The 17,170-nt window shown below is 41.3% G+C and overlaps 1 protein-coding gene across 1 annotated transcript in view; it reads right to left on the bottom strand.

The window, feature by feature from the left end:
- Nucleotides 1-17,170, bottom strand: part of LOC126188762 (aminopeptidase N-like) — a 233,358-nt gene that overhangs the window by 176,735 nt on the left and 39,453 nt on the right. The gene's annotated exons all lie outside the window — the stretch shown is intronic.

The raw sequence follows: 17,170 nt of genomic DNA on the forward strand, positions 1-17,170 counted from the left end.
ACTAGTAATTGCGTGCAAGTAATTTCCTAAAACTGATCTATGAGACGCAGTTCTGAGGGAAGGGGAATTTTACGACGACAACACCGACGCCATGTTAGGCCGAAATCTTCACAGTGGGGCATCCAGTGCACACAATGATACGCCCAAGCCACTGCGCAGACCGCCAGCATACGCCGCCTCGTCCCTGATTTTAACGACGATCATTCAGAAAGCCTTTCTACAGGAACATGAGCTGGAGATGGCAGGTAAACATCGGGAGAAATCCAACCGGCCAACTGCGTAGAAACCCATGTGGAAACTAGCTGTTTATCTCAGTATTACGTAGCAGAAGTTAAACTCTGCCCTACAAAAGAAATGACACCTGTGATAGGCTACAGAAACTCTAATTGGTGCAGTTATAAAAAATACGAACGCTCTGATTATCCAGAAAGAAAACCCAAGGCCATCAGCTGTATACAGGCAAACTGCAGACAGATAAACTCGTTCTTCTCTTAGAGCAAATCGTCGAGTGTTTCACCAAGGTGACTAGCGCCGCGCTGAGACGATTGCGAGAGTAATTATGTGAACAGTTGTATGGAGAATTGCACCGAGTACTGACAGTTACGTTTGCGAACGATTTTAGGGCAACGACGTATCCACTATTTCAGCCAAATAGCGTGTACCATGAAAAATTAACTTAGCTATGGAACAACTAGGAGTCTCGGCTTCACCGAAGACGTAGAAAATGTATCAGGTAGGTGTTTAACAGCTGAGAGAAATTTAGAATAGATTCTCATGTTCACATCTCCCGCCGACAGCAGCCATTGCTACTGCTGACGAAAGGTAAACACGTGCACTCTCGCTACCCCAGCAAGTGATATCCAGTTGACACTCAGAACTGCTGTCGTCTCCATCTCTCCTGTTTTTTCGTACATTCAACCATCATCTGTAGTTAAACATGTTCATGACTGTCGGATTAAATTGAAGCAGAACTCGTGATATCTGATTTTATGAACAGAACTGATCAGCCACTGTAGAGTGCTTTATACTCTGAACTTATTGAATTGTTTTAATTGTGTACTTCTTTCTGATTGCTCTTTACCGATCCCCATCCATTATTTGGTCATTTTAATTGTGCATTTTAGCTTAATTGATATATCTGGCCTGAATTGTATTTAATTTATTTGTATTTTATCGACTTCCAGACATGTTCATCAACCATCTTACTACTGAAGAGCCTTAGAATAGTTGGGAATTTCGCTTCTCAGTTGTGAACACCAAATATCAATATTTTACCGTCCTGTACGAATTAAAACTATGATTTATGTGTCATAAAGTCATACTTAGAGTAAAATATAAACCTGAATAACGAAAATCTAAGATTTTCATAGTTTCTAACATATAGTTATGCCTGAACCTGTACACTAATTTTTGTTAGCCATAACGTTTCCTATACAGGGAGTGTAGTGGAACCGACATTGAGATCGTTGTCTGATTACGTCACTGTCTCTACTGCTGTACTCTTCTGCACTCCGCATGGTGTGCTAGTGTCCTCCAACCTTGTAGGCCATTGGTTCAAAACAAATTCCTAAAACACTCACAGAGCGTCCTTGCGCATCTGTGGTAGGAAGATAGAGCAAAACTAGTCTCACATAGATAATGGCGATCCTGCCAGGAAGGTAAAATACCATGGTAACGTGGTCGACCATATGTAATTAGTAGACCAGAAAAATATCCTCTTTCATAATTTTTAATAAAATTTTTGTGTTGTTTGAACCAATAGTGAATATTAGTGACTACTGACTAGCGAATAGGAAGACAGAGACGTGCAATGCACTGAGAGATGTGCGCAGTATCCCCATAGTAAGTTGTAATGCCATTGCTAGCTTTAAATTTTTCTTGCAAGCGCACAGGTGGCTGACACAGCATTGATAAGTTGATTCTGTCCCAAGTAGTAAGCGATGGTCATACAGTCTTGTAATTGTGTCAAGGGAACTGGGAATGTTAGAGAAAGTGCGACGGTAATACTTTTATATAGCGAGTAAGGTCGTATGATCACATGATTACGCGAAGTAGAGTTTGTCAGGTAAAATTGCAAAGAGAAAAAATCAGAGAGTTTAGCAATGTCAAATCGAGACCTTGACCGAACTGAGATTGACACCCAGGTAACGTAGAGGAACCACAGGACATAACAGACGACACAACGCTGCGATAAATAGGACAGGGGGTGCACCAGCACAATAACGTACAACAAGGCGACGGAAACAGCGACCAACGTATTGCAGAGGTGAAAGAAGATGGGGAAAACCTTGAATATGTAGAACCAATAGTACATGTAATAAGACCTCCCTAACAACCATATACAGGCAATACAAGTCGAAACGTGTCACCGCATGGTTCACTGCAGTCACTTGTGGACAGACACGAGAATGTAAACGCAGAACGCAGCGCATTGGGAGAAGAGGAGTACGACACGTTAATTTGTCGCAAATTCCCCAGCAATTAACATGCACCATTGTAAGTAGGCTGTTTATGTTTTCTTATTGGCAACGTTACGTAGCGCTCTGTGTGCTAGTTTGCATTGTTGTCTGCCATTGTAGTGTTGGGCAGCGGCAGCTGGATGTGAACAGCGCGTAGCGTTGCGCAGTTGGAGGTGAGCCGCCAGCAGTGGTAGATGTGGGGAGAGAGATGGCGGAGTTTTTTAATATCTTTCATTTGCTAACGATCCCTATCAGTAGTTAGTGCCTTCCGTAGTTTGAATCTTTTATTTAGCTGGCAGTAGTGGCGCTCGCTGTATTGCAGTAGTTCGAGTAATGAAGATTTTTGTGAGGTAAGTGATTTCTGAAAGGTATAGTTTAATGTTACTTAGGGCCACTCTTTTGCAGGGATCTTTGATAGTCAGATTGCGTTGCGCTAAAAATATTGTGTGTCAGTTTAAGCACAGTCTTGTATAAATGTTCAAAGGGGACGTTTCACCATAACGATACAACACAGAGAGATAAAACAACAGATGCATGAGCAGAATGCAGAAACAACGAAACAACTGTGTGAAACTAAAAAAACAAAACATAGAGGTCAAAGAACAATTACGTCACATTGAGGAAGAGGCAAAAGAATCCCGAGATATGATCTAAAATTTAATAATAGGTCACACGCAGTTAAGAACAGATATTGACAAGGTCCAAGTGGACATGCAGACATTGCAGGATGAAACCCAGACCGAAATAAAAACGTTCCGTGACGACACTCAGTGGGAAATTAAAACATTACGTGATGACATCAAAACATTACGTGATGACAACAAAGCATTACATGATGATACTTACGGTGAAACTGCAAAGATAATCAAACAGTTTACTTCAATTACACGCCAAGCAGCGGGCACAGCACAAAAATTAGTTGGAGATAGTCTGTTGCAAAAACGCATCTCGAAAGAGGTCCTCAAGAGGTACAATACTCGCATCAAGAGAACAGAAGCGAAAACGAAAAATCAGTTCGAAAAACTCAAAGAAGAATTGTTGCGAGCCGGCCGGAGTGACCGTGCGGTTCTAGGCGCTACAGTCTGGAGCCGAGCGACCGCTACTGTCGCAGGTTCGAATCCTGCCTCGGGCATGGATGTGTGTGATGTCCTTAGGTTAGTTAGGTTTAATTAGTTCTAAGTTCTAGGGGACTGATGTCCTCAGAAGTTAAGTTGCATAGTGCTCAGAGCCATTTGAACCAATTGTTGCGAGCTATACAAGAGCGAAAAGATCAAGATCATACAAGCTCTGAATCCGTAACAACTTCAAAGTCATTAACGCCACCAGAAAGGCAAGAAGCTTCATAAGGAACGAAGAAATATTTCATGCAAAATTTAAGTCACAGAGGGAGAAGGAGTTACACGATAGCCAACCACCTGCGATGCCACAGGTACGTTTCGCAACTTACGAAGAGCAGACGGCACCACAAAGATTTTGGGTATCACAGACATACTTTTCGGAACAATTGAGACCACATGATGACGTGGCAAGATTAGCAAGGCAAGACACCGAGCCAATATGTGAAAGAGAAATGAAAGGGCATGAAGGTTATAGCATAATGCATACCGTCACTCGCACAGAGCAGATGGAAGAAAGTCATTGCGTTCCGTTGCAGCGATATCATGCAAGACTAGGTGAACGTTCCACTGGGCAATATCCAGTGGATTTACCACAACGTGAAAGAATGACACTGAAATGATCGTAAACAGAAGCGGCGATACTTCTCGAATTTCGTACGGTACCATGATGAGGTATGACAACGATCATTTCTTCACTGTAAGGAAGTTTCAGCATTTCCGTGAAGGAAACTCATTGCATTCACGAACCTTCATTGATCACCTCAGAGGAGGACTACCAGACATTGGACATTAGCACACAAACTAGACTTTATATGTGCCCATATGTCTGGAACAGTAGCAGAAACGATGAAAAACGTAGCAGCTACATGTCAGTCATATGAAAATGTCAGATATATATTTCTCTCACGCAATTGATCGAGTGAAGCTCAAAATAGAGTAAAGTATGAACTATTGCAAAATCCATGCTTTGAGACTTCAGGAGAGATGAGCCCCGTAAATTTTTTCGTAGCAATGGCAAAGAAAAACTAATGTTTGGATGTGCCATACAGCGATGGAGAATTGATTAAATTGTGTATCAAGAAGCTGCCACTAAAATCCCAACAGTAATTGGTAGGTTGCGGAGACAATGACGTGGAAGCCTTAAAGGAATTATGAGAGAACTAGAATTCATATTCTCAGAAGATGAGGCAAGAAAAACGCGAAACCCGCGTGAAAACGTGAATGAATGACCGCGAAATGCGCCGGAGACCTCACGAAGGAATGTCAGCTATTACGAACCGCGAGATAACTTCGTGCAAGAAGTGACAGTGGATTCCAACAAAGAAACGGTTATGGGCACGGGACAAGAAATGGCAATGGGTATCCATCCGGCAATGGCAATAATTGCTACAGGGGGAATAACGGCAATCGCAACGGTTATTGGAGGACAAACAGGCCGACAAATTTCCAGCGACGAAACCCGTATCGACAAGTCGAACAAAGACAGGAAGGATCGAAAGAAGACGTGGAGATAAATCCATCGAACCCCGATAAACGTTCGAACTGACGAGCGAGCGCCCAAGCCAAGGAGAACAGGGCACCTACCCAGGCAAGCTCCAGGAGCGTAACGAGAAAAATAAACACTTTGACACGAGACATGAAAGATGAAGGTACAGAACCGCACAGACCGAAAGAAGGCGAGATACCGCTAACATCGGATTGGAGACGAACTAGTTGAGAAGATTTCGCAAAAAAACGGACTACCACAGCAAAAGGAAGCAAACATCTAGGAAGACGAGTTACGAGGTAAAGTAATTAGCATTGCAGGTTTATTTAATACTGAAACTAGAGAAAGCCGATTCCAAGAGGATAACATACTATCGAGAGAAATAAACATTTTGTCATGACAGGTAATAAATGAGGAAATAGGATCGCAGGGCTCAAGCAAAGTCAGGAAAACAACAACATAATGCTGGCGAGAAATAAATTGAGATGATATCGACGAAGAAAACGAACTACCAGAAGCAGGCACAACAGGAGAAGAGAATAAGGATGAAGTAATTAGAATTGCCGAGTTATTTGAGGTTAATATCAGGGAAAACAATCTCAAGGAGGATAATGCACAGTCTACGAAAGTTGACGGTAAATTATAATTCGACACAAGTCCCATCGTGTACACTGTCGGAAGTTACAGAGATACAATAATGGCACTTAGATGCGATTATTTGGGAGTTTCGGGGAAAAAAGAAGAGGCAGATGTAGTTGAGGTGAGGGAAGACGAAGTTAAATGTGGAGAAGAAGTTGTAGAAGAGAGAGTTAGTTATCGAGGCTTATCTGACAGAAGGTTCGAATTCACAGATGAAGACCTCGAAACGACTCACGTATGAATCGGTAGAGGATCCGATAAAACAGAGAGATGTGGAAGAACGCAGCAAAAAGGTAGAAATTCAACCAGCTGTGAAAGAAATAGTAGCAAAAGTCCCAATTAATGTAGTTATAAACAGCAGAAGGAAGCTAACCGCGATTTCGGAGAAATTATTTAACCAATGTAACGCTAATGAAGAGTTACCGATCTTGAAAACGAAGCAGATTAAAGTGAAGGGTCCCATCAAAATCATGCTGCGGATGTCAATAAACGTCGGCCGCTGTGTCCGAGCGGTTCTAGGCGCTTCAGTCCGGAACCGCGCTGCTGCTACGGTCACAGGTTCGAATCCTGCCTCGGGCATGGATGTGTGTGTGTGATGCCCTTAGGTCAGTTAGGTTTAAGTAGCTTTAAGTCTAGGGGACTGATAACCTCAGATGTTAAGTCCCATAGCGCTTAGAGCCATTTGAACCATTTGAACTGCCGGCCGATGAGGCCGAGCGGTTCTAGGCGCTTCATTCTGGAACTGCGCGACCACTACGGTCGCAGGTTCGAATCCTGCCTCGGGCATGGATGTGTGTGATGTCTTTAGGTTAGTTAGGTTTAAAGTAGTTCTAAGTTATAGGGGACTGATGACCTCAGATGTTAAGTCTCATAGTGCTCAGAGCCATTTTTGAACCATTTTGTCAATAAACAAACAAGGTTAACTCTTTCGTGCCAAGGTCAAAATATCGAAGCCAATTTCGTTATTATATTGAAATCAACCGTAGACAAGACAGTAGGAGCGGGTTTTCCGAGTCAGAAAACAAGCTGTGATAAACGTCATAAAAGATAGCGTCACTTTTTAGAGCACAACACTTCTCTTTGAGCCAGGGCTGCACAGTTCCAAACACAGGTGTAAGAGCAAGAGCGTTCCAGACCTAAGGAACGATGTTCCACCACTCAAACAAAATGGTATAGACAAAATTAACAAACATATTAAAAGGTACGATGAATAATCACTTATAGGCATCAGTAAATAACATCAAAGAAGCCGTCAGGTATGTTTTCAGACAGGACGTGACCAAGAGACTGAGGAAAAGAAGAGTTATGAGAAGTACGTTAAATTTTTATATGCAGCAACTAACATTGATATGTAGAGTTTGCAAAGGTGAAGCAGAAAAATCATGATCTAATAGCGTGACATACTAACATTCCACACCACGACACGACACATGACGGACATAAGAGTCTCATCAGCTTAAGATATCAGGAACAAATTGGAACCTGAAAGAGAAACTAAAACTGTAATGCAACAATAGGACTCTGAACCACGTAAAGAATTTCTTAGGAGGTGTAAATTAGGCATTAGGCATAAGGTAGATTATCCGAAAAGATTTTTGTGCTTAAACGTCCTGCGAGGTACAATCATCAACTGCCCACGACGATGCAACAGACGGCAACTGAGAATGTATATGGGACTTGAAAGGAAGAGATCAACGATTTTCTACGATGTGGAGGTCCCAGCAAGGGCATAAGAAGGATAGCGATTTGTAACCAAGGCAACCCTTGTACCAAACTGTGGTAGCAACCTTGTAAAAAAACTGTACAAGGAGGGTGGATGAGCAGCAGAATATCGACGTTGTGTCCTGGTCTTGTGAGGATTCACTTTCGGCCGCTTCACGAGCAGGGAACGACGGGCCACTAAAAAAGGAAACAGCAGCCAGCGTCGAAACCCCGGCTTGGCTGAGGCACAATTTAGCAAAGAAAATTTCGTGTAAAATCGCAGTGTCGTCACCAGACTGTGATATCATATTGAACTATAGAGCTGAAGGAAAGTCAATCAATGTTGAACTACGCGTCCTAATAACCAAGTGAAACAGTAGCAAATGAGAAACTTCGAAGCAACTAGTAATCAATAATTTCTCACATCCTGCCCAGAGAAGAGACAATGTTCAAGTCCGAAGAAAGGAAGATGCTCGAAAGAACAGAAGATGAGGAGTCCCAAGACTGATGTTGAAGAGAGAAGATCTGTGAAAATATTTCAAGGTACACCTTTCCAAATATCCATGCTACTGTAAACTAGTTGTCTGCAGAATGTTACAAAAATTATAAATACCTTCAGCAATGTCTTGAAAAAAATATACATTTTAAAGCCAATAGTCCATGAGGCTCTGCACTAAAAGGTCCACATTATTATGAGGGTCATACTGAACCACGGCAACATCCTGTTGCAAAATTCGACTATGAATGGTATGCCGACAAACATCTCGCACAAATCCTTCAGCTTTGTGCTAATTCATTCGTTGCCAACCCCACGCAAGAACACTCGTACACACTGTGTGAAAATAGTGGCCGAAATTAAGTCAAGATCAGTGTCACTCAGTGAAAAAGTTTCAAAAAGAACAACGTTAACATAGGACTTCGATGCATTTATATAGATTTGACGCAATTTACATCTATCTATACAATATGTGTAAGTGTCTGAATAAGAACCCCATAACAGTCTTTCCATAATCTTTTTGTTTCATGAGTCATACAGAAGAAACCTTTTTGTAAAGAAATGTTTTATGTGCTTATAGTGTTAGTTAAAATAGTATGTTAAAAAGAAAACTTACATATAAGCAACATTTTTGTAAAGTTAATTTACTGTCTGTGAGTGTAATATTTTAAAATTTTATTCATGCATAATTATCAATGCAACGTTTCTTAAAAACCACATTGCCATTAGAATAATATTTATTTGAGAACCCGTATGTGTGTATGAACACTGTTTGTGACTGCAATATTTTTGAATGTTGCATATATCATTAATATATAGAGTTTTAAGATTTTGACATGAGCAGAATTCGCTAAAGAATTATTTTGACGCTTAGATTAGTTGTTAGAATCCTAATTTTTGTAGAATAACAGAATGTAAACACTGTATTTTTCTAATATGTATAACGTCATTTAACTTTTTGAGCTGATTTAAATTGTAAGTGGTTGAGAAAGTAGCATTAAAAGATCGATGTGAGAGGCTCCTCATCTTCGATATAACATCTAAAATACACACAACACATTTAAATAAATAAGAAAAGAAACTGATATCAGCATTAGTAAAAAAAAGTTAGTCTTCACTTAAGGGAGACAATTAAATCATTAACGAAGTTAACCATGTTAAAAATTAAAGTATACAAAAAATAGAATTAAATAGAATAAGGACTAGACCAAATGGCTGACCAATATTCAATGCTTGAGAAAAAGTATAATTTTTGACTGACTTAGATAACGTCTAAACCATTGTCTAACTTCAGTACAAAAATTATCACGGAATGGTTGTGATATGTGCCAGGCAAATAACACCCCTTACATTTAATTCCTGAAACAGTTCCGGTTTAAATATTTCATACGACACAGTTACGTGAAAATGTACGAATGTTATTGGTAGGTAAATCGAATAAGCAAGCTGTAAATTCGTGAATATAAGCCACTAAGACTCAGACTAGTAATTGCGTGGAAGTAATTACCTAAAACTAGGCTATGAGACGCAGTTATGAGGAAAGGAGAATTTTACAACGACAACGCCCATGCCATGTTAGGCCGAAACCTTCAGTGCTGCATGCAGCAGACACAATGAGACTCTGGAGCCACTGCGCAGACCGCCAGCAGCAGTCGCCCTTGTCCCTGCTTTTAACGACGACCATTCAGAAAGCCTTTGTACACGAACATGGATGGAGATAGCAGATCAACATCTGGAGAAATTCAACTCAAAACGTTGGTGACTCACTGTGGCCACGTGCGTAAAAACCCGCGTGGAAAAAAGCTGTTCATCTCAGTATTACGTAGCAGAAGTTAAACTCTGCCTTACGAAAGAAACAATGCCTATGAAAACTCTATTGGTGCAGTTACAACAAGTACGAACGCTCTGATTATCCAGAAAGAAAACGCGTGGCCACCATCTTTTGTATAGGCAAACTGCAGACAGAGAAATTCGCTCTTCTCTTGCAGCAAATTGTCGAGTGCTTGAGCAAGGCGACTTGCGCCATGCTGCGACGATTGCGAGAGTAATTATGTGAATAGTTGTTCACAGGCTCGTCTTAACTCTTAAAGAGTTAAACTGCAAAGTCTTCTAGTACAGAGAATTGCACCGAGCACTGACAGTTAAGGCTTGCGAGCAATTTGAGGGCAACGACATACGTGCTATTCCAGCCAAATAGCGTGTACCACTAAAAATTAACTTAGCTATGGAATAACTAGGAGTCTCTGCTTCACCGAAGATGTAGGAAATGTATCAGACTGGTGTTTAACAGTCGAGAGAGGTTTAGAATAGATTTCAGGTTCACATGTCGCGCCGACAGCAGCTATTCCCACTGCTGACGAAAGGTAAACACGTGCGCTCTCGCTACCCAAGCAAGTGATATTCAATTCACACTCAGAACTGCAGTCATCTGCGCCTCTCCTGTTTTTTCGTACATTCAACCACGACCTGTAGTTAAACATATTCATGATTGTCGGACTTAGTTGAAGCAGAACTCGTGATATCTGATTTTACGAAAAGAACTGATCAGCCACTGTAAAGAGCTTTATCGTCTGAACTTATTGAATTGTTTTAATTGTGAACTTCTTTCCGATTGCTCTTTACCGATCCCCATCCATTATTTGGCCATTTTAATTGTGCATTTTAGCTTAATTGATATCTCTGGCCTCAATTGTATTTAATTTGTCTGTATTTTATCGACTCCCAGGCGTGGTCATCAACCATCTTTCTATTGAAAAGCCTTAGAACAGTTGGGAATTTCGCTTCACAGTTGTGAACACCGAATATCAATCCTGTACGAATTAAAACTATGATTTATGTGTCATAAAGTCATACTTAGAGTAAAATATAAACCTGAATAACGAAAATCTAAGATTTTCATAGTTGCTAACATATAGTTACGCCTGAACCCGTACACTAATTCCTGTTAGCGATAACGTTTCCTATACAGGGAGTGTAGTGGAACCGACATTGAGATAGTTGTCTGATTGCATCACTGTCCGTACTACTGCACTCTTCTGAACTCTCCATGGTGACGCCATAGATTCAACACAAATTCCTGAAACACTCACAGAGCGTCCTTTCGCAACTGTGACAGGACGATAGAGCAGAACCAGTCTCACACATGTTAGACGGGGACCGTAAGCATTGCGGAGATGGCTGTAAAGAACACATGAAGTCAGCGGAAGGAATCACTCACGAATTCGAAAGTGCTGCCAGAAGTCTAGGCTGTGCATACAGTGTTAATAAGAAATGTGCAGTGATCGTGTGGCTCATTGAAAGCCACACATTTTTGTAGTCAGTGCCACGCAACGCTTGACGTGGTGTAAGGAGCGACGCCATGGGACAGTGAATGACGAAAACAAGTGATTTCGAATGATGAATCAGTGGCAGTCTGGTCGAAGTGTTTCAGTTGCGCAATTCCTTTACAATGCGACCTGCTATCATGTGTATTGCCAACAGCGAGGTACAGAGTAGGTAGTATTAAAGTATAGGGGTGTTCTCCTTGATTATAATGTGGTGCCTTTATTGCGCTTGAGAAACTGCTACATTTGAAAGGATATGAATAAGTTCACAGAATTTAGTACCACGTACAGCAGAGGAACTGTTCGGAGACCACCACTGTATCAGCAGGAGAAGGCACCTTGTGATAAAGCAGCATCTTTGAAGCAATGGTTTGTGGACAATAACATTCTTGAAATGGACTAGTCTGCCTTGAGCCTTGGCATGAACCCAATGGAACACCTTTGGGATGGTTTCAAGAATCAAATTTGTACTCTGCAGTGGAATGTGTGTTGATATGAAATTTTCTGGAAGATTGAATCTGTGTGGGACTCGAACCGATTAACTTTACCCAGCGCAAGAAGCTGCTCTACCAACTGAGCTATTCGAGCACGACTCACGACCCCTCCTCACTACCTTTCCTTTCTTCCATGAGTGCAAGTCCAGCAAGTTTCACAGGAGATGAGACACTGGCGGAGCTAAGGCTGTGTGGACACGTCTTGAGTCGTGCTCGGGTATCTCAGCCAGTAGAACATTTACCCGTGAAAGACAAAGGTCCTGGGTTCGAGTACCGATCTGACGTATAGTTTTCAGATGCCAGGAAGTTTCACCTTTGGAATGACTTCGAGCGTCGATTTTGGCCCAGATCCCAGCGTCCAACATATCTACCTGCTCTGGTTTCGGCTCTTGAGGAAGAATGGGTTGCCATTCCTCCACAGGCTCAGACTCCTCATTGAAAATGTCAGCAGCAGAATTCAAGCTGAAAGGTGGACAAACCATATTTTGGTGTCAATTAATAGATGTCCCGATACTTTTGACCAGACAGTGTAAAGACATGGTCGATGACGATTTTTGTGAGTGGAACTATATGCTAATTTCTGATACATCAGAAGACGAGAAGATGACCTGTTTTACGTACTTATGTATAAGTGTCATATCATAGTTATCGTCTTCTCAAGATCTCTGGAACGTCTTAAGAAAAACTACATCGTTCCACGAAAAGTCATTATTGCTTACCTCTGTTAACACAAGAGTTATGAGGACTAAACATGGAACAAAAACACGTGCCGATGTGCATAGTATAATCTGCTAGAAAGCTCGTTTCGATATCTAGAACTTTTCTAGAAGTAAAAGAAGTGTTATGTCTTACGCGACTCACTCTGTTTAAGTTCACGCCGGCCGTGTGGCCGAGCCGTTGTAGGCGCTTCAGTCTGGAGCCGCGAGACCGCTACGGTCGCAGGTTCGAATCCTGCCTCGAGCATGGATGTGTGTGATGTCCTTAGGTTAGTTAGGTTTAAGTAGTTCTAAGTTCTATGGGACTGATGACCTCAGATGCTAAGTCCCGTAGTGCTCAGAGCCATTTGATCCATTTTAAGTTCACTACATATATTTCATTTACATTTATGTTGTCAGAGTTGTAGCAAAAATACAGTCGAATGGCTCTGAGCACTATGGGACTTAACTGCTGAGGTCATCAGTCATCAGTCCCCTAGAACTCAGAACTACTTAAACCTAACTAACCTAAGGACATCACACACATCCATGCCCGAGGCAGGATTCGAACCTGCGACCGTAGCGGTCGCGCGGTTCCAGACTGTAGCGCCTAGAACCACTCGGCCACTCCTGCCGGCGAAAATATAGTCATTGAATAAAAAAATTATCAAACCAAGTGTCTTAATACAAAACCCTTCATTTTAGATGAGTGGCATAATGAAGCCGTACTTAACATACAGTTGAAATTTTAGATTCCTGCCTTTAACAGTCTCTGAGAAAACGGGTCACCAGCATCGAAAATTTAACAATGGTAAGATAAGACATCAGATATCTCCTTTAACGCTTAATTCAAGAGGTGACTTTTCTATAACGGATACTGTGAGGTGAGATCTCCGGGACGCAACCGTTTAAACCGAGGCTTAAGGTGCAAATAATTTGAAATCATTAATTTTAGTCAAATAACATTTAGTTTTAGTATTACTTAACTGTTGTTTAAATACTCCCACATTTTGTGCGGCTTTTTAAATAGTACACATAAACGAAATGTTAGAGAACTAAATTTTAGATTGTGAAAAATTATAGCAAGTAAATTTTGACATAAAACTAAATTCTAGGGTTTATACTTGTACATAAAAATTGCCTTCGACTGGTACTAGAAGGAAGTCTGCTGAGAGCCACAGTTTTATCACCAGAGATACTGGAGAAACAGAGGACCACACCTTAATCATCCTGATCTTCCGCTGCATGCCCTTGCACTAGCAGAACTGTGATCAATGGCTATTGTAAATTTGTCATCTTTTCCGGGTCTTTCTTGATCTGTATCACTGACATATTCCTCCATTCACTGACAAACAATATCATCAGACTTTGGATTGTTAAAAATGACACGTTCGTGGGAGCATATTTTGTGCTATACTGAAGAAATGGAGGCGCATTCTACGAGACCATAGCGTGTGCCAGTAACACGTGTCAGTAACAAATAAAGGAGGCGGTAATGCAACTTGCGACTGGCAACGAAACATCATAGGGTTGGTGATTTAAGAAGGTTAGGGGGGATGGAGAAGCATTCCGCCAGAAATGATCTTGGAGAGCGAGTTCGAAAATTTTCGCGCTGTCTGAGGGATCACATCCCGCGAGTTAAGGGTTTATTTTTGTTTATTTATTAATTCCTTTAACTCCTTATGTTGAGCATAGGGCTGCAACAAAGGAGCGCCATCTTGTTCTGTCTTCTGCTAGTATCTTCATTTCTTCCCATCCTATTCCTTGCTGATGGCCTTCTGCTTCAACTGACCGTCTCCATGTCATTTTGGGCCTGCCTCGTCGCCGTCGACCTTGCGGGATCCAGTCAAGTGCTTCTCTCGCAATATGTTTATTTGGTCTTCTAAGAGTATGGCCTAAGTATCTCCACTTCTAGCTTCTGATTTGTTGCTCAATTGGCTTCTGGTTTGTTCTTTGCCAAAGAGTTTCGTTGGAGATGACATTTGGCCACCGTATCCCCAGGATGTTCCTCAGGCTTCTGTTGTTGAATGTCTGGAGCTTGTGGATTAACTGTTTTGTCTCTTTCCATGTTTCACATCCATAAAGGAGCACAGATTTTACATTATTTTCAAATATCCGCAATTTGGTCCTCAGTGATATTTCCTTCGATCTCCAGATAGAGCGTAGAGTTGTCAAAGCTCCTCTTGCTTCGTTGATGCGGCTGTTGCACCGCCATCCGGTGTAACCATACTTCCAAGGTAGCAAAACTTATCCACCTTTTCAATTATCTGGCTCCCAAACTTAAGCTTTGCAGTGCTGTTATCAATTGCCCGCATGTCTTTAGTTTTTTGGGCGTTAATTTTCAACCCAACTTCGCTGCAGATTTCAGATCTTGTAGCTTCTCTTTCATGTCGTTGAGGCTGTGGGATAAAAGGCAAAATCTAGGTCTTCTATATGTGTCCCATTGCTCCATTTTATTCCTCTCACTTTATCTATTCCTTGCGCCATTACAAGATTAAGTACTATGTTAAAAAGTGTCGGTGAGAGGATGCTATCCTGCTTTCACTGCTATTGGATCTGACAACAGACCTTGATGTTGAATCTGGCATGTGTAGTTTTCATACATGCACTTGACGAGAGCTATTATTTTCTTGGGGACTCCAAAAGTGCGCAGTGAACTCCAAATTTTTGTTCTAATTACACTGTCAAATGACATTTCAAAGTCTACAAACAGCATGTAAAGTGGTGACTGGTATTCATATGAATGTTGTGCTATTGTTCTCAAGGCGTTTATCTGGTCAATGCAAGAGCGACCTTCCCTGAATTTTGCTTGTTCCATTCGTATTTTCTTGTCTACATGTGCTTTTGTCCTATTTAGGATTATTCGTGAAAGGATCTTAGTTGTGATTGACAGCAGGGTGATGCCTCTCCAATGATCACAAACGGATAAGTCTCCTTTCTTGGTGAGCTTGATGAGCAAGCCTCTGTTCCAGTCATTTGGTACTTGTTCATTCATCCATATGGCTGCCAGGAGTGGATGTAAAATTTCTGCTGTTATAGAGAGATCTGCTTTAACCCTTTCGTGAGCCGTGGGAAACATGCTTCCCACTACAATGTACTCACTCCTAGTCCCGTGGGATTCACAGTTCCCACCTCTGTACGGTGCTACCACCTAGTGAACAGTATAGGGTACTACTTCCAATCGGAAGTTCCCGCCGTTTTCGCTGTACCTTCGCGCAGAGGCATTGTATACCTGAGTGTTGCTCTGTAGAGGAGCCTTTCAGTGCTGTTTGCATGACATTTTGTGATTTTTTCCTCAAAGCTATAGTATAAGGTAAATACTTTTGATTTACCCAAATTTAAGAAGGAAAACGTAAAATTGGAACGAGGAGAATTCCAGTTTGAAACAAAAGGAGCCATTTCTGCAGTAAAATGGATGGATAACCGTCCAGTCACTTTCCTGTCCTCAATTCATGACCCATGAGAAACAGCCACAGTGAAAAGGAAAAACAAGGATGGTACTAGTACACAGATTTCTTGTCCTGAAGTTGTGGCAGAATACAACAAAATAATTGGTGGGTCGATAAGTTTGATCAATTACGAGAAAGGTATGCTATTGGCAGACGTTCTGTAAAATGGTGGCACAAAATATTTTATTTCCTGGTGGACGTTGCTGCAGTGAACAGTTTCATCCTGTGGAAAATAAGTAAAAGAGAAAGTGGACAGCATGATCAGCTCACATACAGGATCCATCTAGCCAGACAACTGATCGCTGCCTTCTCATCCCAAAAAAGGCGTGGACAAAAACCTGTCTTTGTGGCAAAAAGGGGTAAAGTACCTGAAGATTTTCGTCATGTGACTGTAGCGGAGCATCAACCCATTTTAGGAGAAACCTACTGGACGTGACGTCATTGTAGTACCAATGCTGCGTAAAAGGGCACTCGCTGTGTTTGTACATATTGTCGAATACCACTTTGCATAGACCCATGTTTCAGAAAATTTCATGGCAAGTAATTCTGAACAATCATTGTAACAAGAGAAGTAAATTTATCAAATAAATATGACATATATTGAAAAAGTTGTTTTTGTCATTTAACTCCAAGGTAGGGCAGTGGGAAGAATACTTCCCACCTTGTTGTGAGACCTCACTTTCACAGTTGGAGCAAATTTGATATTCTGTATGATAAATATACCTATCTGTTAACTAGTAAATGCTCTCCATTCATTAAAAAAAACTGCTCAATAATTTTGCCCACGAAAGGGTTAAGTAATTCTGGGTTGATGTTGTCCAGGCCTGGAACGTTTTCATTTTTTATTTGTTGGACAGCTTTGGCGATTTCTTCTCTGGATGGCGCCTCTACGTTAATTGGCATACCTTGTAGGAGAAGACCAAGTGCAGAGATGAAGAGAACATTTTGAGAACGTTCTGAACCGCGAAACCACAGATGACAGTGTAACTCAGCTGAACGTGGATGGGGAAGGAGTTCAGGGTTAATTAATCAAAAATCTAAACGTAGCTTCTGAGTGTAAAGTCTCTCTTGCTCCAGAGGAACATTGGAATAGTTGTTATACAGGGTGATTCAAAAAGAATACCACAACTTTAAAAATGTGTATTTAATGAAAGAAACATAATATAACCTTCTGTTATACATCATTACAAAGAGTATTTAAAAAGGTTTTTTTTCACTCAAAAACAAGTTCAGAGATGTTCAATATGGCCCCCTCCAGACACTCGAGCAATATCAACCCTATACTCCAATTCGTTCCACACTCTCTGTAG

The sequence above is a fragment of the Schistocerca cancellata genome, chromosome 1 (assembly GCF_023864275.1).
Source record: "Schistocerca cancellata isolate TAMUIC-IGC-003103 chromosome 1, iqSchCanc2.1, whole genome shotgun sequence".
Lineage (NCBI taxonomy): Eukaryota > Metazoa > Arthropoda > Insecta > Orthoptera > Acrididae > Schistocerca > Schistocerca cancellata.